The 26,156-nt window shown below is 40.2% G+C and overlaps 1 long non-coding RNA gene across 2 annotated transcripts in view; it reads left to right on the forward strand.

Annotated features, from left to right (window-relative positions):
- The window catches only part of LOC135322409 (uncharacterized), a 53,923-nt gene extending 28,808 nt beyond the window's left edge, over positions 1-25,115 (forward strand). For both annotated transcript variants that reach the window (XR_010382970.1, XR_010382969.1), the window contains 6 exons: positions 5,986-6,113; positions 9,450-9,577; positions 12,913-13,040; positions 16,377-16,504; positions 21,331-21,458; positions 24,795-25,115. This is a non-coding gene — a long non-coding RNA (uncharacterized LOC135322409). The remainder of the gene's footprint in view (positions 1-5,985; positions 6,114-9,449; positions 9,578-12,912; positions 13,041-16,376; positions 16,505-21,330; positions 21,459-24,794) is intronic.
- The last annotated feature ends 1,041 nt before the right edge of the window (positions 25,116-26,156 follow it).

Genomic DNA, 26,156 nt, shown 5'->3' on the forward strand with positions numbered 1-26,156 from the left:
ACATGGGGAAGTACTATCTCCAACTCGGTTTTACAGTGAAAACTGCAGGAACTTCCAACCGGCACTAGGAAACAGACTGAGAAACCAGAGAAAAAGTTTCTCCTGCAAACCATTCCCTTTGTGCTAGATTAAAGAACGTCTCCCAAATGCTCAGTTCTGAGAGATAGGTGTGTGTGAAAGCCGTCCTTCACCTAGCTAGTTTGGAACACCAGTTTCTTTTCTGTTGCAAACTACACTGCATACATATATATGGGGAGGTAAGAGCTCCAACTCGATTTTACTGTGAAAACTGCAGGAACTTCAAACCGACACTAGGAAACATACTGAGAAACCAGTGTAAAAGTTTCTCCCGCAACCCATTCCCTTTGTGCTAGATGAAAAGACGTCTCTCAACATGCTAAGTTCTGACAGATAATTGTGTGTGAATGCCGTACTTCACTTAGTTTTTTGGGAACACAAAGATTATTTTCATTTTCTATCTACACTCCATAGATATATATGGGGAGGTAATATCTCCAAATCATTTTTAAAGTGAAAACTGCATTAACATCAAACCGCCACTAGTAAACAGACTGAGAAACCAGAAAAATAGTTTCTCCTACAAACCGTTCTCTTTGTGCAAGATGAATGAACGTCTCTCCACATGCTCAGTTCTGAGAGATAAGTGTGTGTGAAAGCCGAACTTCACCTATCTTGTTGGGAAAACAAAGTTTCTATTCAGTAGTAAATTACACTCCATACATATATATGGGGAGGTACTAGCTCCAACTAGTTTTTACAGTGAAAACTGCAGGAACTTCAAACTGGCACTATGAAACAGACTAAGAAACCAGAGTAAATGTTTCCCCTGCCACCCGTGCCATTTGTGATAGATGAACGAACGTCTCTCAACATGCTCATTTCTGAGAGGTACGTTTGTGTGAAAGTCGTGCTTCACCTAGATTGTTGGGAACACAAATTTTCTATTCAGTTGCAAACTACACTCCATAAATATATATGGGGAAGTACTAGCTCCAACTGGGTTTACAATGAAAACTGGAGGAACTTCAAACCAACACTAGGAAACAGACTGAGAATCCAGAGTAAAATTTCTCCTGCAACCTATTCCCTTTGTGCTAGATGAACGAACGTCTATCCACATGCTCATATCTGAGAGGTAATTGTGTGTGAATACGTCTTTCACCTAACTTGTTTGGAACACAAAGTGTCTTTTCAGTTGCAAATTACACTCCGTACATTTACATGGGGAGGTTCTAGTTCCAACACGTTTTTACTGTGATAACTGCAGGAACATCCATCCGGCACTAGGACACAGACTGAGAAACCAGAGTAAAAGATTCTCCAGCAAACATTTTCATTTGTGCTAGATGAACGAACGTCACTCCACATGCTCAGTTCTGAGAAATGAGTGTGTGTGAAAGCCGTCCTTCACCTAGCTTGTAGGGAACACAAAAATTATTTTAATTTGCAAACTGCCCTTCATATTTATATATGGGTAGGTAGTTGCTCCAACTCTGTTTTACAGTGAAAATTGCATGAACGTCAAACCGGCACTAGGAAACAGTCTGAGAAACTAGAGAAAGAGTTTCTCCTGCAACCTGTTCCCTTTGGGCTAGATGAACGAACGTCTCTCACCATGCTCAGTTCTGAGATATAAGTGTGTGTGAAAGCAGTACTTCAACTAGCTTCTGTGGAACACAAAGTTTCTTTTCATTTGCAAACTACCATCCATACCTATATATGAGGAGGTAGTAGCTAAAACATGTTTTTACAGTGAAAACTGCAGGGACTTCAAACTGGCACTAGGAAACACACAGAAACCAGAGTAAAATTTTCTCCTGTAACCGGTTCACATTTTGCTACATGAATGAACGTCTCTCCACATGCTCAGTTCTGAGAGATAAGTGTATGTGAAAGCCGTTCTTCACCTTGCTGATTTAGAACACAAAGTTTCTTTTCAGTTGCAAACTACAGTCCATACGTATATATGGGGAGGTACAATCTCCAACTCGGTTTTGAAAACATATGCAGGAACTTCAAACCTGCACAAGGAAACACAATGAGAAACCACAGTAAGATTTTCTCCTGCAACCGGATCCTATTGTGCTAGATGAACGAACGTCTCTCCACATGCTTAGTTCTGAGAGATATGTGTGTGTGAAAGCCACCTTCACCTAGCTTGATAGGAACACAAAGTTTCTTTTCATTTGCAAACTACACTCCGTAAATATATATGGGGTTTTACTAGCCCTAATTCTTTTTTACAGTGATAAATGCAATAACTTCAAACAGGCACTAGGAAAAAGGCTGAGAAACAAGAATAAGAGTTTCCCTGCAACTCATTCCATTTATTCTAGATGAAGGAACGTCTCTCCACATGCTCAGTTCTGAGTGATAATTGTGTGTTAAAGCCGTCCTTCACCTAGCTTGTTGGGAACACAAAGATTCTTTTCAGTTGCTAACTACAATCCATATATTTATAAGGAAAGGTACTAGCTCCAACTCGGTTTTATAGTGAAAAATGCAGGAACATTAAACTGTCAGTAGGAAACAGACTGATAAACCAGAGTAAATGTTTATACTGCAACTGTGTTCCCTTTGTGCTAGATGAACGAAAGTCTCTCCTCATGCTCAGGTCTGAGAGATAAGTGTGTGTGAAAGCCGTACTTTACCTTGCTTGTTGGGAACACAAAGTTTCTATTCAGATGCAAACTACACGCCATAAATATATATGGGGTTGTACAAGCTCCAACTCGTTTTACAATGAAATCTGCAGGAACTTCAAACCGGTACTAGGAAACAGACTGAGAAATCAGAGTAAGAGTTTCCCCAGCAAACCTTTCCCTTTGTGCTAGATGAACGAACGTCTCTCCACATGCTCAGTTCTGAGGAAAAATGTGTGTGAAAGCCGTCCTTCTACAAGCTTGTTTGGAACAGAAATTTTATTTTCAGTTGCAAACAACAATCCATACTTATACATGGGGAAGTACTATCTCCAACTCGGTTTTACAGTGAAAACTGCAGGAAATTCCAACCGGCACTAGGAAACATACTGAGAAACCAGAGTAAAAGTTTCTCCTGCAACCCATTCCCTTTGGACTAGATGAACGAACGTCTCTCACCATGCTCAGTTCTGAGAGATAAGTGTGTGTGAAAGCAGTACTTCAACTAGCTTCTGTGGAACACAAAGTTTCTTTTCATTCGCAAACTACCATCCATAACTATATATGAGGAGGTAGTAGCTAAAACATGTTTTTACAGTGAAAACTGCAGGGACTTCAAACCGGCACTAGGAAACACACAGAAACCAGAGTAAAATTTTCTCCTGTAACCGGTTCACATTTTGCTACATGAATGAACGTCTCTCCACATGCTCAGTTCTGAGAGATAAATGTATGTGAAAGCCGTCCTTCACCTTGCTTGTTTAGAACACAAAGTTTCTTTTCAGTTGCAAACTACAGTCCATACGTATATATGGGGAGGTACAATCTCCAACTCGGTTTTGAAAAAATATGCAGGAACTTCAAACCTGCACTAGGAAACAGAATGAGAAACCACAGTAATATTTTCTCCTGCAACCGGATCCTATTGTGCTAGATGAACGAACGTCTCTCCACATGCTTAGTTCTGAGAGATATGTGTGTGTGAAAGCCATCCTTCACCTAGCTTGATAGAAACACAAAGTTTCTTTTCATTTGCAAACTACACTCCGTAAATATATATTTGGAGTTACTAGCCCTAATTGTTTTTTACAGTGATAAATGCAATAACTTCAAACCGGCACTAGGAAAAAGGCTGAGAAACAAGAATAAGAGTTTCCCTGAAACTCATTCCATTTATTCTAGATGAAGGAACGTCTCTCCAAATGCTCAGTTCTGAGTGATAATTGTGTGTTAAAGCCGTCCTTCACCTAGCTTGTTGGGAACACAAAAATTATTTTAATTTGCAAACTGCCCTCCATATATATTTATGGTTAGTTAGTTGCTCCAACTCGGTTTTCCAGTGAAAATTGCATGAACTTCAAACCAGCACTAGGAAACACACTGAGAAACCAGAGTAAAAGTTTATCCTGCAACCCATTCCCTTTGTTTTAGATGAAAGAAATTCTTTCCACATGCTAAAATTCTGAGAGATAAGTGTGTGTGAAAGCCTTCCTTCATCTTGCTTGTTACGAACACATAGTTTCTTCTCAGTTGCAAACTAATCTCCATATGTATATATGGGGAGGAAATAGCTCCAACTTGATTTTACAGTGATAACTGTAGGGACTTGAAACCGGCACTAGGAAACACACAGAAACCAGAGTAAAAGATTTTCCTGTAACCGGTTCAGTTTAGGCTACATGAATGAACGTCTCTCCACATGCTCAGTTCTGAGAGTTAAGTGTATGTGAAAGCCGTACTTCACCTTGCTTGTTTAGAACACAAAGTTTCTTTTCAGATGCAAACTACACTCCATAAATATATATGGGGATGTACAAGCTCCAACTCGTTTTACAATGAAATCTGCAGGAACTTCAAACCGGTACTAGGAAACAGACTGAGAAACTACAGTAAGAGTTTCCCCAGCAAACCGTTCCCTTTTTGCTAGGTGAATGAACGTCTCTCCACATGCTCAGTTCTGAGGGATAAGTGTGTGTGAAAGCCGCCTTCAACTAGCTTTTTTGAACACAATGTTTCTTTTCATTTGCAAACTACACTACGTAATATATATGGGAATTACTTGGCTCCAATTCGTTTTTACAGTGATAACTGCAGGATCTTCAAACCGGCACTAGGAAAAACACTGAAACCAGAATGAGAGTTTCTCCTGCAATGCATTCCATTTGTTCTAGATGAAGGAACGTCTCTCCACATGCTCAGTTCTGAGTGATAATTGTGTGTTAAAGCCGTCCTTCTCCTAGCTTGTTGGGAACACATAGTTTCTTTTCAGTTGCTAAATACAATCCATACGTATATAAGTAGAGGTACTAACTCCTACTCGGTTTTACAGTGAAAAATGCAGGAACATCAAACCGGCAGTAGGAAACAGAGTGAGAAACGAGAGTAAATGTTTCTCCTGCAACCGCTTCACTTTGTGCTAGATGAACGAACGTCTCTCCACAAGGTCATTTCTTAGAGATAATATTGTTTGGAAGCCGTCTTCACCTAGCTTGTTGGGAACACATAGTTTCTTTTCAGTAGCAATCTACTCTGCACACATCTATAAGGGAAAGTACTAGCTCCAAAACGGGTTTACAGTGAAATCAGCAGAAACTTGAAACCGGCACTAGGAAACAGACTGAGAAACCAGAGTAAAACTTTCTCCTACAACCCGTTTCCTTTCTGCTAGATGAAGGAACGTCTCTCCACATACTCAGTTCTGAGTGATAATTGTGTATGAAAGCCGTCGTTCACATAGCTTTTTGTGAACACAAAGTTTCTTTTCATTTGCCAACTACACTCCATAAATTTACATGGTTAAGTTCAAGATCCAACAAGTTTTTACTGTGAAAACTGCAGGAAATTCCATCAGGCACTAGGAAACAGACTGAGAAACCAGAGTAAAAGTTTCTCCAGCAAAATTTTCATTTTTGCTAGATGAACGAACGTCACTCCACATGCTCAGTTCTGAGAAATGATTGTGTGTGAAAGCCGTCCTTCACCTAGCTTGTTGGGAACACAAAATTTCTTTTCAGTTGCAAACTACACTCCATAAATATATATGGGGAAATAATAGCTCCAAATCGTTTTTAAAGTGAAAACTGTGTTAACATAATACCGCACTAGTAAACAGACTGAGAAACCAGAAAAATAGTTTCTCCTGCAAACCGTTCTCTTTGTGCAAGATGAATGAACGTCTCTCCACATGCTCAGTTCTGAGAGATAAGTGTGTGTGAAAGCCGACCTTCACCTATCTTGTTGGGAAAACAAAGTTTCTATTCAGTAGCAAATTACACTCCATACATATATATGGGGAGGTTCTAGCTCCAACTTGTTTTTACAGTGAAAACTGCAGGAACTTCAAACTGTCACTACGAAACAGAGTAAGAAACCAGAGTAAATGTTTCCCCTGCCACCCGTGTCATTTGTGATAGATGAACGAACGTCTCTCCACATGCTCATTTCAGAGAGGTAAGTGTGTGTGAAAGTCGTACTTCACCTAGGTTGTTGGGAACACAAAGTTTCTTTTCAGTTGCTAACTACACTCCATAAATATATATGGGGAAGTACTAGCTCCAACTGGGTTTACAATGAAAACTGGAGGAACTTCAACCAACACTAGGAAAGAGACTGAGAATCCAGAGTAAAATTTCTCCTGCAAACCGTTCCCTTTGTGCTAGATGAACGAACGTCTCTCCACATGCTCAGTTCTGAGATATAAGTGAGTGTGAAGACGTATTTCACATATCTTGTTTGGAACACAAAGTTTCTTTTCAGTTGCCAACTACACTGCATACATATATATGGGGAAGTACTATCTCCAACTCGGTATTACAGTGAAAACTGAAGGAACATCCACCGGCACTAGGAAATAGACTGAGAAATGAGAGTAAGAGTTTCCCCTGAAAACCGTCCCCTTTGTGCTAGATGAACGAACGTGTATCCACATGCTCTGTTCTGAGAGATAAGTGTGTGTGAAAGCCGTCCTACACGTATCTTGTGTGGAACACAAAGTTTTTTTTCATTTGCAAACAACACTCCATAAATATATATTGGGAGGTACAAGCCCCAAATCTGTTTTACAATGAAAACTGCAGGAACTTCAAAACGGCACTAGGAAACAGAATGATATACCAGAGTACAAGTTTCCCCTGCCACCCGTTCCCTTTGTGCTAGATAAACGAACATCTCTCCACATGATCTGTTCTGAGAGATATGTGTGTGTGAAAGCCGTACTTCACCTTGCTTCTTGGGAACACAAAGTTCCTTTTCAGTTGCAAACTACACTCCATATATTTATATGGGGAGGTACTGGCTCCAAATCTGTTTTACAGTGAAAACTGCAGGATCTACACTGGCACTAGGAAACAGACTGAGAAACCAGAATTGATTTCCCCTGCAAACCGTTCCCTTTGTGCTAGATGAACGAACGTCTCTCCACATGCTTCGTTCTGAGAGATATGTGTGTTAAAGCCATTCTTTACCTAGCTTGTTAGGAACAAAAAGTTACTTTTCATTTGCAAACTACACTCCGTAAATATATATGGGGAGTTACTAGTTCCAATTCGTTTTTACAGTGATAAATGCAGGAACTTCAAACAGGCACTAGGAAAAAGACTGAGAAACCAGAATAAGAGTTTCCCTTCAACTCATTCCATTTGTTCTAGTTGAAGGAACGTCTCTCTACATGCTCAGTTCTGAGTGATAATTGTGTGTTAAAGCCGTCCTTCACCTAGCTTGTTGGGAACACAAAGTTTCTTTTAAGTTGCTAACTAAAATCCATACATATATAAGTAGAGGTACTATCTCCAACTCGGTTTTACAGTGAAAAATGCAGGAACATCAAACCGGCAGTAGGAAACAGACTGATAAACGAGAGTAAAAGTTTCCCTGCAACCGGTTCACTTTTTGCTAGATGAACGAACGTCTCTCCACAAGCTCATTTCTTAGAGATAATATTGTGTGGAAGCCGTCCATCACCTAGCTTGTTGGGAACACATAGTTTCTTTTCAGTAGCAATCTACTCTCCATACATATATAAGGGAAAGTACTAGCTCCAAATCGGGTTTACAGTGAAATCAGCAGAAACTTCAAACCGGCAGTAGGAAACAGACTGAGAAACCAGAGAAATAGTTTACCTGCAACCGGTTCCCTTTGTACTAGATGAACGAACGTCTCTCCACATGCTCAGTTCTGAGAGATAATTGTGTGTGAAAGCCGTTCTCCAACTTGCTTGTTGGGAACACAAAGTTTCTTTTCAGATGCAAACTACACTCCATAAATATATATGGGGATGTACAAGCTCCAACTCGTTTTACAATGAAATCTGCAGGAACTTCAAACCGGTACTAGGAAACAGACTGAGAAACTAGAGTAAGAGTTTCCCCAGCAAACCGTTCCCTTTGTGCTAGATGAATGAACGTCTCTCCACATGCTCAGTTCTGAGGGATAAGTGTGTGTGAAAGCCGCCTTCAACTAGCTTTTTTGGAACACAAAGTTTCTTTTCATTTGCAAACTACACTACGTAATATATATGGGAATTACTTGGCTCCAATTCGTTTTTACAGTGATAACTGCAGGATCTTCAAACCGGCACTAGGAAAAACACTGAAACCAGAATGAGAGTTTCTCCTGCAACGCATTCCATTTGTTCTAGATGAAGGAACGTCTCTCCACATGCTCAGTTCTGAGTGATAATTGTGTGTTAAAGCCGTCCTTCTCCTAGCTTGTTGGGAACACATAGTTTCTTTTCAGTTGCTAAATACAATCCATACGTATATAAGTAGAGGTACTAACTCCTACTCGGTTTTACAGTGAAAAATGCAGGAACATCAAACCGGCAGTAGGAAACAGAGTGAGAAACGAGAGTAAATGTTTCTCCTGCAACCGCTTCACTTTGTGCTAGATGAACGAACGTCTCTCCACAAGGTCATTTCTTAGAGATAATATTGTTTGGAAGCCGTCTTCACCTAGCTTGTTGGGAACACATAGTTTCTTTTCAGTAGCAATCTACTCTGCACACATCTATAAGGGAAAGTACTAGCTCCAAAACGGGTTTACAGTGAAATCAGCAGAAACTTGAAACCGGCACTAGGAAACAGACTGAGAAACCAGAGTAAAACTTTCTCCTACAACCCGTTTCCTTTCTGCTAGATGAAGGAACGTCTCTCCACATACTCAGTTCTGAGTGATAATTGTGTATGAAAGCCGTCGTTCACATAGCTTTTTGTGAACACAAAGTTTCTTTTCATTTGCCAACTACACTCCATAAATTTACATGGTTAAGTTCAAGATCCAACAAGTTTTTACTGTGAAAACTGCAGGAAATTCCATCAGGCACTAGGAAACAGACTGAGAAACCAGAGTAAAAGTTTCTCCAGCAAAATTTTCATTTTTGCTAGATGAACGAACGTCACTCCACATGCTCAGTTCTGAGAAATGATTGTGTGTGAAAGCCGTCCTTCACCTAGCTTGTTGGGAACACAAAATTTCTTTTCAGTTGCAAACTACACTCCATAAATATATATGGGGAAATAATAGCTCCAAATCGTTTTTAAAGTGAAAACTGTGTTAACATAATACCGCACTAGTAAACAGACTGAGAAACCAGAAAAATAGTTTCTCCTGCAAACCGTTCTCTTTGTGCAAGATGAATGAACGTCTCTCCACATGCTCAGTTCTGAGAGATAAGTGTGTGTGAAAGCCGACCTTCACCTATCTTGTTGGGAAAACAAAGTTTCTATTCAGTAGCAAATTACACTCCATACATATATATGGGGAGGTTCTAGCTCCAACTTGTTTTTACAGTGAAAACTGCAGGAACTTCAAACTGTCACTACGAAACAGAGTAAGAAACCAGAGTAAATGTTTCCCCTGCCACCCGTGTCATTTGTGATAGATGAACGAACGTCTCTCCACATGCTCATTTCAGAGAGGTAAGTGTGTGTGAAAGTCGTACTTCACCTAGGTTGTTGGGAACACAAAGTTTCTTTTCAGTTGCTAACTACACTCCATAAATATATATGGGGAAGTACTAGCTCCAACTGGGTTTACAATGAAAACTGGAGGAACTTCAACCAACACTAGGAAAGAGACTGAGAATCCAGAGTAAAATTTCTCCTGCAAACCGTTCCCTTTGTGCTAGATGAACGAACGTCTCTCCACATGCTCAGTTCTGAGATATAAGTGAGTGTGAAGACGTATTTCACATATCTTGTTTGGAACACAAAGTTTCTTTTCAGTTGCCAACTACACTGCATACATATATATGGGGAAGTACTATCTCCAACTCGGTATTACAGTGAAAACTGAAGGAACATCCACCGGCACTAGGAAATAGACTGAGAAATGAGAGTAAGAGTTTCCCCTGAAAACCGTCCCCTTTGTGCTAGATGAACGAACGTGTATCCACATGCTCTGTTCTGAGAGATAAGTGTGTGTGAAAGCCGTCCTACACGTATCTTGTGTGGAACACAAAGTTTTTTTTCATTTGCAAACAACACTCCATAAATATATATTGGGAGGTACAAGCCCCAAATCTGTTTTACAATGAAAACTGCAGGAACTTCAAAACGGCACTAGGAAACAGAATGATATACCAGAGTACATGTTTCCCCTGCCACCCGTTCCCTTTGTGCTAGATAAACGAACATCTCTCCACATGATCTGTTCTGAGAGATATGTGTGTGTGAAAGCCGTACTTCACCTTGCTTCTTGGGAACACAAAGTTCCTTTTCAGTTGCAAACTACACTCCATATATTTATATGGGGAGGTACTGGCTCCAAATCTGTTTTACAGTGAAAACTGCAGGATCTACACTGGCACTAGGAAACAGACTGAGAAACCAGAATTGATTTCCCCTGCAAACCGTTCCCTTTGTGCTAGATGAACGAACGTCTCTCCACATGCTTCGTTCTGAGAGATATGTGTGTTAAAGCCATTCTTTACCTAGCTTGTTAGGAACAAAAAGTTACTTTTCATTTGCAAACTACACTCCGTAAATATATATGGGGAGTTACTAGTTCCAATTCGTTTTTACAGTGATAAATGCAGGAACTTCAAAAAGGCACTAGGAAAAAGACTGAGAAACCAGAATAAGAGTTTCCCTTCAACTCATTCCATTTGTTCTAGTTGAAGGAACGTCTCTCTACATGCTCAGTTCTGAGTGATAATTGTGTGTTAAAGCCGTCCTTCACCTAGCTTGTTGGGAACACAAAGTTTCTTTTAAGTTGCTAACTAAAATCCATACATATATAAGTAGAGGTACTATCTCCAACTCGGTTTTACAGTGAAAAATGCAGGAACATCAAACCGGCAGTAGGAAACAGACTGATAAACGAGAGTAAAAGTTTCACTGCAACCGGTTCACTTTTTGCTAGATGAACGAACGTCTCTCCACAAGCTCATTTTTAGAGATAATATTGTGTGGAAGCCGTCCATCACCTAGCTTGTTGGGAACACATAGTTTCTTTTCAGTAGCAATCTACTCTCCATACATATATAAGGGAAAGTACTAGCTCCAAATCGAGTTTACAGTGAAATCAGCAGAAACTTCAAACCGGCAGTAGGAAACAGACTGAGAAACCAGAGAAATAGTTTACCTGCAACCGGTTCCCTTTGTGCTAGATGAACGAACGTCTCTCCACATGCTCAGTTCTGAGAGATAATTGTGTGTGAAAGCCGTTCTCCAACTTGCTTGTTGGGAACACAAAGTTTCTTTTCAGATGCAAACTACACTCCATAAATATATATGGGGATGTACAAGCTCCAACTCGTTTTACAATGAAATCTGCAGGAACTTCAAACCGGTACTAGGAAACAGACTGAGAAACTAGAGTAAGAGTTTCCCCAGCAAACCGTTCCCTTTGTGCTAGATGAATGAACGTCTCTCCACATGCTCAGTTCTGAGGGATAAGTGTGTGTGAAAGCCGCCTTCAACTAGCTTTTTTGGAACACAAAGTTTCTTTTCATTTGCAAACTACACTACGTAATATATATGGGAATTACTTGGCTCCAATTCGTTTTTACAGTGATAACTGCAGGATCTTCAAACCGGCACTAGGAAAAACACTGAAACCAGAATGAGAGTTTCTCCTGCAACGCATTCCATTTGTTCTAGATGAAGGAACGTCTCTCCACATGCTCAGTTCTGAGTGATAATTGTGTGTTAAAGCCGTCCTTCTCCTAGCTTGTTGGGAACACATAGTTTCTTTTCAGTTGCTAAATACAATCCATACGTATATAAGTAGAGGTACTAACTCCTACTCGGTTTTACAGTGAAAAATGCAGGAACATCAAACCGGCAGTAGGAAACAGAGTGAGAAACGAGAGTAAATGTTTCTCCTGCAACCGCTTCACTTTGTGCTAGATGAACGAACGTCTCTCCACAAGGTCATTTCTTAGAGATAATATTGTTTGGAAGCCGTCTTCACCTAGCTTGTTGGGAACACATAGTTTCTTTTCAGTAGCAATCTACTCTGCACACATCTATAAGGGAAAGTACTAGCTCCAAAACGGGTTTACAGTGAAATCAGCAGAAACTTGAAACCGGCACTAGGAAACAGACTGAGAAACCAGAGTAAAACTTTCTCCTACAACCCGTTTCCTTTCTGCTAGATGAAGGAACGTCTCTCCACATACTCAGTTCTGAGTGATAATTGTGTATGAAAGCCGTCGTTCACATAGCTTTTTGTGAACACAAAGTTTCTTTTCATTTGCCAACTACACTCCATAAATTTACATGGTTAAGTTCAAGATCCAACAAGTTTTTACTGTGAAAACTGCAGGAAATTCCATCAGGCACTAGGAAACAGACTGAGAAACCAGAGTAAAAGTTTCTCCAGCAAAATTTTCATTTTTGCTAGATGAACGAACGTCACTCCACATGCTCAGTTCTGAGAAATGATTGTGTGTGAAAGCCGTCCTTCACCTAGCTTGTTGGGAACACAAAATTTCTTTTCAGTTGCAAACTACACTCCATAAATATATATGGGGAAATAATAGCTCCAAATCGTTTTTAAAGTGAAAACTGTGTTAACATAATACCGCACTAGTAAACAGACTGAGAAACCAGAAAAATAGTTTCTCCTGCAAACCGTTCTCTTTGTGCAAGATGAATGAACGTCTCTCCACATGCTCAGTTCTGAGAGATAAGTGTGTGTGAAAGCCGACCTTCACCTATCTTGTTGGGAAAACAAAGTTTCTATTCAGTAGCAAATTACACTCCATACATATATATGGGGAGGTTCTAGCTCCAACTTGTTTTTACAGTGAAAACTGCAGGAACTTCAAACTGTCACTACGAAACAGAGTAAGAAACCAGAGTAAATGTTTCCCCTGCCACCCGTGTCATTTGTGATAGATGAACGAACGTCTCTCCACATGCTCATTTCAGAGAGGTAAGTGTGTGTGAAAGTCGTACTTCACCTAGGTTGTTGGGAACACAAAGTTTCTTTTCAGTTGCTAACTACACTCCATAAATATATATGGGGAAGTACTAGCTCCAACTGGGTTTACAATGAAAACTGGAGGAACTTCAACCAACACTAGGAAAGAGACTGAGAATCCAGAGTAAAATTTCTCCTGCAAACCGTTCCCTTTGTGCTAGATGAACGAACGTCTCTCCACATGCTCAGTTCTGAGATATAAGTGAGTGTGAAGACGTATTTCACATATCTTGTTTGGAACACAAAGTTTCTTTTCAGTTGCCAACTACACTGCATACATATATATGGGGAAGTACTATCTCCAACTCGGTATTACAGTGAAAACTGAAGGAACATCCACCGGCACTAGGAAATAGACTGAGAAATGAGAGTAAGAGTTTCCCCTGAAAACCGTCCCCTTTGTGCTAGATGAACGAACGTGTATCCACATGCTCTGTTCTGAGAGATAAGTGTGTGTGAAAGCCGTCCTACACGTATCTTGTGTGGAACACAAAGTTTTTTTTCATTTGCAAACAACACTCCATAAATATATATTGGGAGGTACAAGCCCCAAATCTGTTTTACAATGAAAACTGCAGGAACTTCAAAACGGCACTAGGAAACAGAATGATATACCAGAGTACATGTTTCCCCTGCCACCCGTTCCCTTTGTGCTAGATAAACGAACATCTCTCCACATGATCTGTTCTGAGAGATATGTGTGTGTGAAAGCCGTACTTCACCTTGCTTCTTGGGAACACAAAGTTCCTTTTCAGTTGCAAACTACACTCCATATATTTATATGGGGAGGTACTGGCTCCAAATCTGTTTTACAGTGAAAACTGCAGGATCTACACTGGCACTAGGAAACAGACTGAGAAACCAGAATTGATTTCCCCTGCAAACCGTTCCCTTTGTGCTAGATGAACGAACGTCTCTCCACATGCTTCGTTCTGAGAGATATGTGTGTTAAAGCCATTCTTTACCTAGCTTGTTAGGAACAAAAAGTTACTTTTCATTTGCAAACTACACTCCGTAAATATATATGGGGAGTTACTAGTTCCAATTCGTTTTTACAGTGATAAATGCAGGAACTTCAAACAGGCACTAGGAAAAAGACTGAGAAACCAGAATAAGAGTTTCCCTTCAACTCATTCCATTTGTTCTAGTTGAAGGAACGTCTCTCTACATGCTCAGTTCTGAGTGATAATTGTGTGTTAAAGCCGTCCTTCACCTAGCTTGTTGGGAACACAAAGTTTCTTTTAAGTTGCTAACTAAAATCCATACATATATAAGTAGAGGTACTATCTCCAACTCGGTTTTACAGTGAAAAATGCAGGAACATCAAACCGGCAGTAGGAAACAGACTGATAAACGAGAGTAAAAGTTTCCCTGCAACCGGTTCACTTTTTGCTAGATGAACGAACGTCTCTCCACAAGCTCATTTCTTAGAGATAATATTGTGTGGAAGCCGTCCATCACCTAGCTTGTTGGGAACACATAGTTTCTTTTCAGTAGCAATCTACTCTCCATACATATATAAGGGAAAGTACTAGCTCCAAATCGGGTTTACAGTGAAATCAGCAGAAACTTCAAACCGGCAGTAGGAAACAGACTGAGAAACCAGAGAAATAGTTTACCTGCAACCGGTTCCCTTTGTGCTAGATGAACGAACGTCTCTCCACATGCTCAGTTCTGAGAGATAATTGTGTGTGAAAGCCGTTCTCCAACTTGCTTGTTGGGAACACAAAGTTTCTTTTCAGATGCAAACTACACTCCATAAATATATATGGGGATGTACAAGCTCCAACTCGTTTTACAATGAAATCTGCAGGAACTTCAAACCGGTACTAGGAAACAGACTGAGAAACTAGAGTAAGAGTTTCCCCAGCAAACCGTTCCCTTTGTGCTAGATGAATGAACGTCTCTCCACATGCTCAGTTCTGAGGGATAAGTGTGTGTGAAAGCCGCCTTCAACTAGCTTTTTTGGAACACAAAGTTTCTTTTCATTTGCAAACTACACTACGTAATATATATGGGAATTACTTGGCTCCAATTCGTTTTTACAGTGATAACTGCAGGATCTTCAAACCGGCACTAGGAAAAACACTGAAACCAGAATGAGAGTTTCTCCTGCAACGCATTCCATTTGTTCTAGATGAAGGAACGTCTCTCCACATGCTCAGTTCGGAGTGATAATTGTGTGTTAAAGCCGTCCTTCTCCTAGCTTGTTGGGAACACATAGTTTCTTTTCAGTTGCTAAATACAATCCATACGTATATAAGTAGAGGTACTAACTCCTACTCGGTTTTACAGTGAAAAATGCAGGAACATCAAACCGGCAGTAGGAAACAGAGTGAGAAACGAGAGTAAATGTTTCTCCTGCAACCGCTTCACTTTGTGCTAGATGAACGAACGTCTCTCCACAAGGTCATTTCTTAGAGATAATATTGTTTGGAAGCCGTCTTCACCTAGCTTGTTGGGAACACATAGTTTCTTTTCAGTAGCAATCTACTCTGCACACATCTATAAGGGAAAGTACTAGCTCCAAAACGGGTTTACAGTGAAATCAGCAGAAACTTGAAACCGGCACTAGGAAACAGACTGAGAAACCAGAGTAAAACTTTCTCCTACAACCCGTTTCCTTTCTGCTAGATGAAGGAACGTCTCTCCACATACTCAGTTCTGAGTGATAATTGTGTATGAAAGCCGTCGTTCACATAGCTTTTTGTGAACACAAAGTTTCTTTTCATTTGCCAACTACACTCCATAAATTTACATGGTTAAGTTCAAGATCCAACAAGTTTTTACTGTGAAAACTGCAGGAAATTCCATCAGGCACTAGGAAACAGACTGAGAAACCAGAGTAAAAGTTTCTCCAGCAAAATTTTCATTTTTGCTAGATGAACGAACGTCACTCCACATGCTCAGTTCTGAGAAATGATTGTGTGTGAAAGCCGTCCTTCACCTAGCTTGTTGGGAACACAAAATTTCTTTTCAGTTGCAAACTACACTCCATAAATATATATGGGGAAATAATAGCTCCAAATCGTTTTTAAAGTGAAAACTGTGTTAACATAATACCGCACTAGTAAACAGACTGAGAAACCAGAAAAATAGTTTCTCCTGCAAACCGTTCTCTTTGTGCAAGATGAATGAACGTCTCTCCACATGCTCAGTTCTGAGAGATAAGTGTGTGTGAAAGCCGACCTTCACCTATCTTGTTGGGAAAACAAAGTTTCTATTCAGTAGCAAATTACACTCCATACATATATATGGGGAGGTTCTAGCTCCAACTTGTTTTTACAGTGAAAACTGCAGGAACTTCAAACTGTCACTACGAAACAGAGTAAGAAACCAGAGTAAATGTTTCCCCTGCCACCCGTGTCATTTGTGATAGATGAACGAACGTCTCTCCACATGCTCATTTCAGAGAGGTAAGTGTGTGTGAAAGTCGTACTTCACCTAGGTTGTTGGGAACACAAAGTTTCTTTTCAGTTGCTAACTACACTCCATAAATATATATGGGGAAGTACTAGCTCCAACTGGGTTTACAATGAAAACTGGAGGAACTTCAACCAACACTAGGAAAGAGACTGAGAATCCAGAGTAAAATTTCTCCTGCAAACCGTTCCCTTTGTGCTAGATGAACGAACGTCTCTCCACATGCTCAGTTCTGAGATATAAGTGAGTGTGAAGACGTATTTCACATATCTTGTTTGGAACACAAAGTTTCTTTTCAGTTGCCAACTACACTGCATACATATATATGGGGAAGTACTATCTCCAACTCGGTATTACAGTGAAAACTGAAGGAACATCCACCGGCACTAGGAAATAGACTGAGAAATGAGAGTAAGAGTTTCCCCTGAAAACCGTCCCCTTTGTGCTAGATGAACGAACGTGTATCCACATGCTCTGTTCTGAGAGATAAGTGTGTGTGAAAGCCGTCCTACACGTATCTTGTGTGGAACACAAAGTTTTTTTTCATTTGCAAACAACACTCCATAAATATATATTGGGAGGTACAAGCCCCAAATCTGTTTTACAATGAAAACTGCAGGAACTTCAAAACGGCACTAGGAAACAGAATGATATACCAGAGTACATGTTTCCCCTGCCACCCGTTCCCTTTGTGCTAGATAAACGAACATCTCTCCACATGATCTGTTCTGAGAGATATGTGTGTGTGAAAGCCGTACTTCACCTTGCTTCTTGGGAACACAAAGTTCCTTTTCAGTTGCAAACTACACTCCATATATTTATATGGGGAGGTACTGGCTCCAAATCTGTTTTACAGTGAAAACTGCAGGATCTACACTGGCACTAGGAAACAGACTGAGAAACCAGAATTGATTTCCCCTGCAAACCGTTCCCTTTGTGCTAGATGAACGAACGTCTCTCCACATGCTTCGTTCTGAGAGATATGTGTGTTAAAGCCATTCTTTACCTAGCTTGTTAGGAACAAAAAGTTACTTTTCATTTGCAAACTACACTCCGTAAATATATATGGGGAGTTACTAGTTCCAATTCGTTTTTACAGTGATAAATGCAGGAACTTCAAACAGGCACTAGGAAAAAGACTGAGAAACCAGAATAAGAGTTTCCCTTCAACTCATTCCATTTGTTCTAGTTGAAGGAACGTCTCTCTACATGCTCAGTTCTGAGTGATAATTGTGTGTTAAAGCCGTCCTTCACCTAGCTTGTTGGGAACACAAAGTTTCTTTTAAGTTGCTAACTAAAATCCATACATATATAAGTAGAGGTACTATCTCCAACTCGGTTTTACAGTGAAAAATGCAGGAACATCAAACCGGCAGTAGGAAACAGACTGATAAACGAGAGTAAAAGTTTCTCCTGCAACCGCTTCACTTTGTGCTAGATGAACGAACGTCTCTCCACAAGCTCATTTCTTAGAGATAATATTGTTTGGAAGCCGTCCTTCACCTAGCTTGTTGGGAACACATAGTTTCTTTTAAGTTGCAAATTACACTCCATACATGTATATGGCGTGGTGTACAAGCTCCAACTCGGTTTTATAGTGAAAACGGCATGAACTTCAAGTCGACACTATGAAAATTACTGAGAAACCAGAGTAATTGTTTCTCCTGCAACCCTTTCCCTTTGTGCTAGATGAACGAACTTGTCTCCACATGCTGTGTTCCGAGTGATAAGTGTGTGTGAAAGCCTTCCTTCACCTAGGTTGTTCGGAACACAAAGTTTCTTTTCAGTTGCAAACAACACTCCATACATATATATGGGGAGGTACTAGCTCCAACTCATTTTTACAGTGAAAACTGCAGGAACTTCAAACCGGCACTAGGAAACACACTGAGAAACCAGAGTAAAAGTTTATCCTGCAACCCATTCCATTTGTTTTAGATGAAAGAAATTCTTTCCACATGCTCAGTTCTGAGAGATAAGTGTGTGTGAAAGCCTTCCTTCATCTTGCTTGTTACGAACACATAGTTTCTTTTCACTTGCAAACTAATCTCCATATATATATATGGGGAGGTAATAGCTCCAACTTGATTTTACAGTGAAAACTGCAGGGACTTCAAACCGGCACTAGGAAACACACAGAAACTAGAGTAAAAGTTTCTCCTGTAACCGGTTCAGTTTTTGCTACATGAATGAACGTCTCTCCACATGCTCAGTTCTGAGAGATAATTGTATGTGAAAGCCGTCCTTCACCTTGCTTGTTTAGAACACAAAGTTTCTTTTCAGTTGCAAACTACAATCCATACGTTTATATGGGGAGGTACAATCTCCAACTCGGGTTTGAAAAAATATGCAGGAACTTTAAACCTGCACTAGGAACAGAATGAGAAACCAGAGAAATATTTTCCCCTACAACCCGTTCCATTTGTTCTAGATGAACGAACGTCTCTCCACATGCTTACTTCTGAAAGATATGTGGGTGTGAAAGCCATCTTTCACCTAGCTTGTTAGGAACACAAAGTTTCTTTTCATTTGCAAACTACACTCTGTAAATATATATGGGGATTTACTAGCTCCAATTCGTTTTTACAGTGATAAATGCAGGAACTTCAAACAGGCACTAGGAAAAAGTCTGAGAAACCAGAATAAGAGTTTCCCTTCAACTCATTCCATTTGTTCTAGTTGAAGGAACGTCTCTCTACATGCTCAGTTCTGAGTGATAATTGTGTGTTAAAGCCGTCCTTCACCTAGCTTGTTGGGAACACAAAGTTTCTTTTAAGTTGCTAACTAAAATCCATACATATATAAGTAGAGGTACTATCTCCAACTCGGTTTTACAGTGAAAAATGCAGGAACATCAAACCGGCAGTAGGAAACAGACTGATAAACGAGAGTAAAAGTTTCCCTGCAACCGGTTCACTTTTTGCTAGATGAACGAACGTCTCTCCACAAGCTCATTTCTTAGAGATAATATTGTGTGGAAGCCGTCCATCACCTAGCTTGTTGGGAACACATAGTTTCTTTTCAGTAGCAATCTACTCTCCATACATATATAAGGGAAAGTACTAGCTCCAAATCGGGTTTACAGTGAAATCAGCAGAAACTTCAAACCGGCAGTAGGAAACAGACTGAGAAACCAGAGAAATAGTTTATCCTGCAACCGGTTCCCTTTGTGCTAGATGAACGAACGTCCCTCCACATGCTCAGTTCTGAGAGATAATTGTGTGTGAAAGCCGTTCTCCAACTTGCTTGTTGGGAACACAAAGTTTCTTTTCAGATGCAAACTACACTCCATAAATATATATGGGGATGTACAAGCTCCAACTCGTTTTACAATGAAATCTGCAGGAACTTCAAAACGGTACTAGGAAACAGACTGAGAAACTAGAGTAAGAGTTTCCCCAGCAAACCGTTCCCTTTGTGCTAGATGAATGAACGTCTCTCCACATGCTCAGTTCTGAGGGATAAGTGTGTGTGAAAGCCGCCTTCAACTAGCTTTTTTGAACACAAAGTTTCTTTTCATTTGCAAACTACACTACGTAATATATATGGGAATTACTTGGCTCCAATTCGTTTTTACAGTGATAACTGCAGGATCTTCAAACCGGCACTAGGAAAAACACTGAAACCAGAATGAGAGTTTCTCCTGCAATGCATTCCATTTGTTCTAGATGAAGGAACGTCTCTCCACATGCTCAGTTCTGAGTGATAATTGTGTGTTAAAGCCGTCCTTCTCCTAGCTTGTTGGGAACACATAGTTTCTTTTCAGTTGCTAAATACAATCCATACGTATATAAGTAGAGGTACTAACTCCTACTCGGTTTTACAGTGAAAAATGCAGGAACATCAAACCGGCAGTAGGAAACAGAGTGAGAAACGAGAGTAAATGTTTCTCCTGCAACCGCTTCACTTTGTGCTAGATGAACGAACGTCTCTCCACAAGGTCATTTCTTAGAGATAATATTGTTTGGAAGCCGTCTTCACCTAGCTTGTTGGGAACACATAGTTTCTTTTCAGTAGCAATCTACTCTGCACACATCTATAAGGGAAAGTACTAGCTCCAAAACGGGTTTACAGTGAAATCAGCAGAAACTTGAAACCGGCACTAGGAAACAGACTGAGAAACCAGAGTAAAACTTTCTCCTACAACCCGTTTCCTTTCTGCTAGATGAAGGAACGTCTCTCCACATACTCAGTTCTGAGTGATAATTGTGTATGAAAGCCGTCGTTCACATAGCTTTTTGTGAACACAAAGTTTCTTTTCATTTGCCAACTACACTCCATAAATTTACATGGTTAAGTTCAAGATCCAACAAGTTTTTACTGTGAAAACTGCAGGAAATTCCATCAGGCACTAGGAAACAGACTGAGAAACCAGAGTAAAAGTTTCTCCAGCAAAATTTTCATTTTTGCTAGATGAACGAACGTCACTCCACATGCTCAGTTCTGAGAAATGATTGTGTGTGAAAGCCGTCCTTCACCTAGCTTGTTGGGAACACAAAATTTCTTTTCAGTTGCAAACTACACTCCATAAATATATATGGGGAAATAATAGCTCCAAATCGTTTTTAAAGTGAAAACTGTGTTAACATAATACCGCACTAGTAAACAGACTGAGAAACCAGAAAAATAGTTTCTCCTGCAAACCGTTCTCTTTGTGCAAGATGAATGAACGTCTCTCCACATGCTCAGTTCTGAGAGATAAGTGTGTGTGAAAGCCGACCTTCACCTATCTTGTTGGGAAAACAAAGTTTCTATTCAGTAGCAAATTACACTCCATACATATATATGGGGAGGTTCTAGCTCCAACTTGTTTTTACAGTGAAAACTGCAGGAACTTCAAACTGTCACTACGAAACAGAGTAAGAAACCAGAGTAAATGTTTCCCCTGCCACCCGTGTCATTTGTGATAGATGAACGAACGTCTCTCCACATGCTCATTTCAGAGAGGTAAGTGTGTGTGAAAGTCGTACTTCACCTAGGTTGTTGGGAACACAAAGTTTCTTTTCAGTTGCTAACTACACTCCATAAATATATATGGGGAAGTACTAGCTCCAACTGGGTTTACAATGAAAACTGGAGGAACTTCAACCAACACTAGGAAAGAGACTGAGAATCCAGAGTAAAATTTCTCCTGCAAACCGTTCCCTTTGTGCTAGATGAACGAACGTCTCTCCACATGCTCAGTTCTGAGATATAAGTGAGTGTGAAGACGTATTTCACATATCTTGTTTGGAACACAAAGTTTCTTTTCAGTTGCCAACTACACTGCATACATATATATGGGGAAGTACTATCTCCAACTCGGTATTACAGTGAAAACTGAAGGAACATCCACCGGCACTAGGAAATAGACTGAGAAATGAGAGTAAGAGTTTCCCCTGAAAACCGTCCCCTTTGTGCTAGATGAACGAACGTGTATCCACATGCTCTGTTCTGAGAGATAAGTGTGTGTGAAAGCCGTCCTACACGTATCTTGTGTGGAACACAAAGTTTTTTTTCATTTGCAAACAACACTCCATAAATATATATTGGGAGGTACAAGCCCCAAATCTGTTTTACAATGAAAACTGCAGGAACTTCAAAACGGCACTAGGAAACAGAATGATATACCAGAGTACAAGTTTCCCCTGCCACCCGTTCCCTTTGTGCTAGATAAACGAACATCTCTCCACATGATCTGTTCTGAGAGATATGTGTGTGTGAAAGCCGTACTTCACCTTGCTTCTTGGGAACACAAAGTTCCTTTTCAGTTGCAAACTACACTCCATATATTTATATGGGGAGGTACTGGCTCCAAATCTGTTTTACAGTGAAAACTGCAGGATCTACACTGGCACTAGGAAACAGACTGAGAAACCAGAATTGATTTCCCCTGCAAACCGTTCCCTTTGTGCTAGATGAACGAACGTCTCTCCACATGCTTCGTTCTGAGAGATATGTGTGTTAAAGCCATTCTTTACCTAGCTTGTTAGGAACAAAAAGTTACTTTTCATTTGCAAACTACACTCCGTAAATATATATGGGGAGTTACTAGTTCCAATTCGTTTTTACAGTGATAAATGCAGGAATTTCAAACCGGCACTAGGAAAAAGACTGAGAAAAAAGTATAAGAGTTTCCCTGCAACTCATTCCATTTGTTCTAGATGAAGGAACGTCTCTCCACATGCTCAGTTCTGAGTGATAATTGTGTGTTAATACCATCCTTCACCTAGCTTGTTGGGAACACAAAGTTTCTTTTAAGTTGCTAACTAAAATCCATACATATATAAGTAGAGGTACTATCTCCAACTCGGTTTTACAGTGAAAAATGCAGGAACATCAAACCGGCAGTAGGAAACAGACTGATAAACGAGAGTAAAATTTTCCCTGCAACCGGTTCACTTTTTGCTAGATGAACGAACGTCTCTCCACAAGCTCATTTCTTAGAGATAATATTGTGTGGAAGCCGTCCATCACCTAGCTTGTTGGGAACACATAGTTTCTTTTCAGTAGCAATCTACTCTCCATACATATATAAGGGAAAGTACTAGCTCCAAATCGGGTTTACAGTGAAATCAGCAGAAACTTCAAACCGGCAGTAGGAAACAGACTGAGAAACCAGAGAAATAGTTTATCCTGCAACCGGTTCCCTTTGTGCTAGATGAACGAACGTCCCTCCACATGCTCAGTTCTGAGAGATAATTGTGTGTGAAAGCCGTTCTCCAACTTGCTTGTTGGGAACACAAAGTTTCTTTTCAGATGCAAACTACACTCCATAAATATATATGGGGATGTACAAGCTCCAACTCGTTTTACAATGAAATCTGCAGGAACTTCAAAACGGTACTAGGAAACAGACTGAGAAACTAGAGTAAGAGTTTCCCCAGCAAACCGTTCCCTTTGTGCTAGATGAATGAACGTCTCTCCACATGCTCAGTTCTGAGGGATAAGTGTGTGTGAAAGCCGCCTTCAACTAGCTTTTTTGAACACAAAGTTTCTTTTCATTTGCAAACTACACTACGTAATATATATGGGAATTACTTGGCTCCAATTCGTTTTTACAGTGATAACTGCAGGATCTTCAAACCGGCACTAGGAAAAACACTGAAACCAGAATGAGAGTTTCTCCTGCAATGCATTCCATTTGTTCTAGATGAAGGAACGTCTCTCCACATGCTCAGTTCTGAGTGATAATTGTGTGTTAAAGCCGTCCTTCTCCTAGCTTGTTGGGAACACATAGTTTCTTTTCAGTTGCTAAATACAATCCATACGTATATAAGTAGAGGTACTAACTCCTACTCGGTTTTACAGTGAAAAATGCAGGAACATCAAACCGGCAGTAGGAAACAGAGTGAGAAACGAGAGTAAATGTTTCTCCTGCAACCGCTTCACTTTGTGCTAGATGAACGAACGTCTCTCCACAAGGTCATTTCTTAGAGATAATATTGTTTGGAAGCCGTCTTCACCTAGCTTGTTGGGAACACATAGTTTCTTTTCAGTAGCAATCTACTCTGCACACATCTATAAGGGAAAGTACTAGCTCCAAAACGGGTTTACAGTGAAATCAGCAGAAACTTGAAACCGGCACTAGGAAACAGACTGAGAAACCAGAGTAAAACTTTCTCCTACAACCCGTTTCCTTTCTGCTAGATGAAGGAACGTCTCTCCACATACTCAGTTCTGAGTGATAATTGTGTATGAAAGCCGTCGTTCACATAGCTTTTTGTGAACACAAAGTTTCTTTTCATTTGCCAACTACACTCCATAAATTTACATGGTTAAGTTCAAGATCCAACAAGTTTTTACTGTGAAAACTGCAGGAAATTCCATCAGGCACTAGGAAACAGACTGAGAAACCAGAGTAAAAGTTTCTCCAGCAAAATTTTCATTTTTGCTAGATGAACGAACGTCACTCCACATGCTCAGTTCTGAGAAATGATTGTGTGTGAAAGCCGTCCTTCACCTAGCTTGTTGGGAACACAAAATTTCTTTTCAGTTGCAAACTACACTCCATAAATATATATGGGGAAATAATAGCTCCAAATCGTTTTTAAAGTGAAAACTGTGTTAACATAATACCGCACTAGTAAACAGACTGAGAAACCAGAAAAATAGTTTCTCCTGCAAACCGTTCTCTTTGTGCAAGATGAATGAACGTCTCTCCACATGCTCAGTTCTGAGAGATAAGTGTGTGTGAAAGCCGACCTTCACCTATCTTGTTGGGAAAACAAAGTTTCTATTCAGTAGCAAATTACACTCCATACATATATATGGGGAGGTTCTAGCTCCAACTTGTTTTTACAGTGAAAACTGCAGGAACTTCAAACTGTCACTACGAAACAGAGTAAGAAACCAGAGTAAATGTTTCCCCTGCCACCCGTGTCATTTGTGATAGATGAACGAACGTCTCTCCACATGCTCATTTCAGAGAGGTAAGTGTGTGTGAAAGTCGTACTTCACCTAGGTTGTTGGGAACACAAAGTTTCTTTTCAGTTGCTAACTACACTCCATAAATATATATGGGGAAGTACTAGCTCCAACTGGGTTTACAATGAAAACTGGAGGAACTTCAACCAACACTAGGAAAGAGACTGAGAATCCAGAGTAAAATTTCTCCTGCAAACCGTTCCCTTTGTGCTAGATGAACGAACGTCTCTCCACATGCTCAGTTCTGAGATATAAGTGAGTGTGAAGACGTATTTCACATATCTTGTTTGGAACACAAAGTTTCTTTTCAGTTGCCAACTACACTGCATACATATATATGGGGAAGTACTATCTCCAACTCGGTATTACAGTGAAAACTGAAGGAACATCCACCGGCACTAGGAAATAGACTGAGAAATGAGAGTAAGAGTTTCCCCTGAAAACCGTCCCCTTTGTGCTAGATGAACGAACGTGTATCCACATGCTCTGTTCTGAGAGATAAGTGTGTGTGAAAGCCGTCCTACACGTATCTTGTGTGGAACACAAAGTTTTTTTTCATTTGCAAACAACACTCCATAAATATATATTGGGAGGTACAAGCCCCAAATCTGTTTTACAATGAAAACTGCAGGAACTTCAAAACGGCACTAGGAAACAGAATGATATACCAGAGTACAAGTTTCCCCTGCCACCCGTTCCCTTTGTGCTAGATAAACGAACATCTCTCCACATGATCTGTTCTGAGAGATATGTGTGTGTGAAAGCCGTACTTCACCTTGCTTCTTGGGAACACAAAGTTCCTTTTCAGTTGCAAACTACACTCCATATATTTATATGGGGAGGTACTGGCTCCAAATCTGTTTTACAGTGAAAACTGCAGGATCTACACTGGCACTAGGAAACAGACTGAGAAACCAGAATTGATTTCCCCTGCAAACCGTTCCCTTTGTGCTAGATGAACGAACGTCTCTCCACATGCTTCGTTCTGAGAGATATGTGTGTTAAAGCCATTCTTTACCTAGCTTGTTAGGAACAAAAAGTTACTTTTCATTTGCAAACTACACTCCGTAAATATATATGGGGAGTTACTAGTTCCAATTCGTTTTTACAGTGATAAATGCAGGAACTTCAAACAGGCACTAGGAAAAAGACTGAGAAACCAGAATAAGAGTTTCCCTTCAACTCATTCCATTTGTTCTAGTTGAAGGAACGTCTCTCTACATGCTCAGTTCTGAGTGA

The sequence above is a fragment of the Camelus dromedarius genome, chromosome 11 (genome assembly GCF_036321535.1).
Source record: "Camelus dromedarius isolate mCamDro1 chromosome 11, mCamDro1.pat, whole genome shotgun sequence".
NCBI classification, from domain to species: domain Eukaryota; kingdom Metazoa; phylum Chordata; class Mammalia; order Artiodactyla; family Camelidae; genus Camelus; species Camelus dromedarius.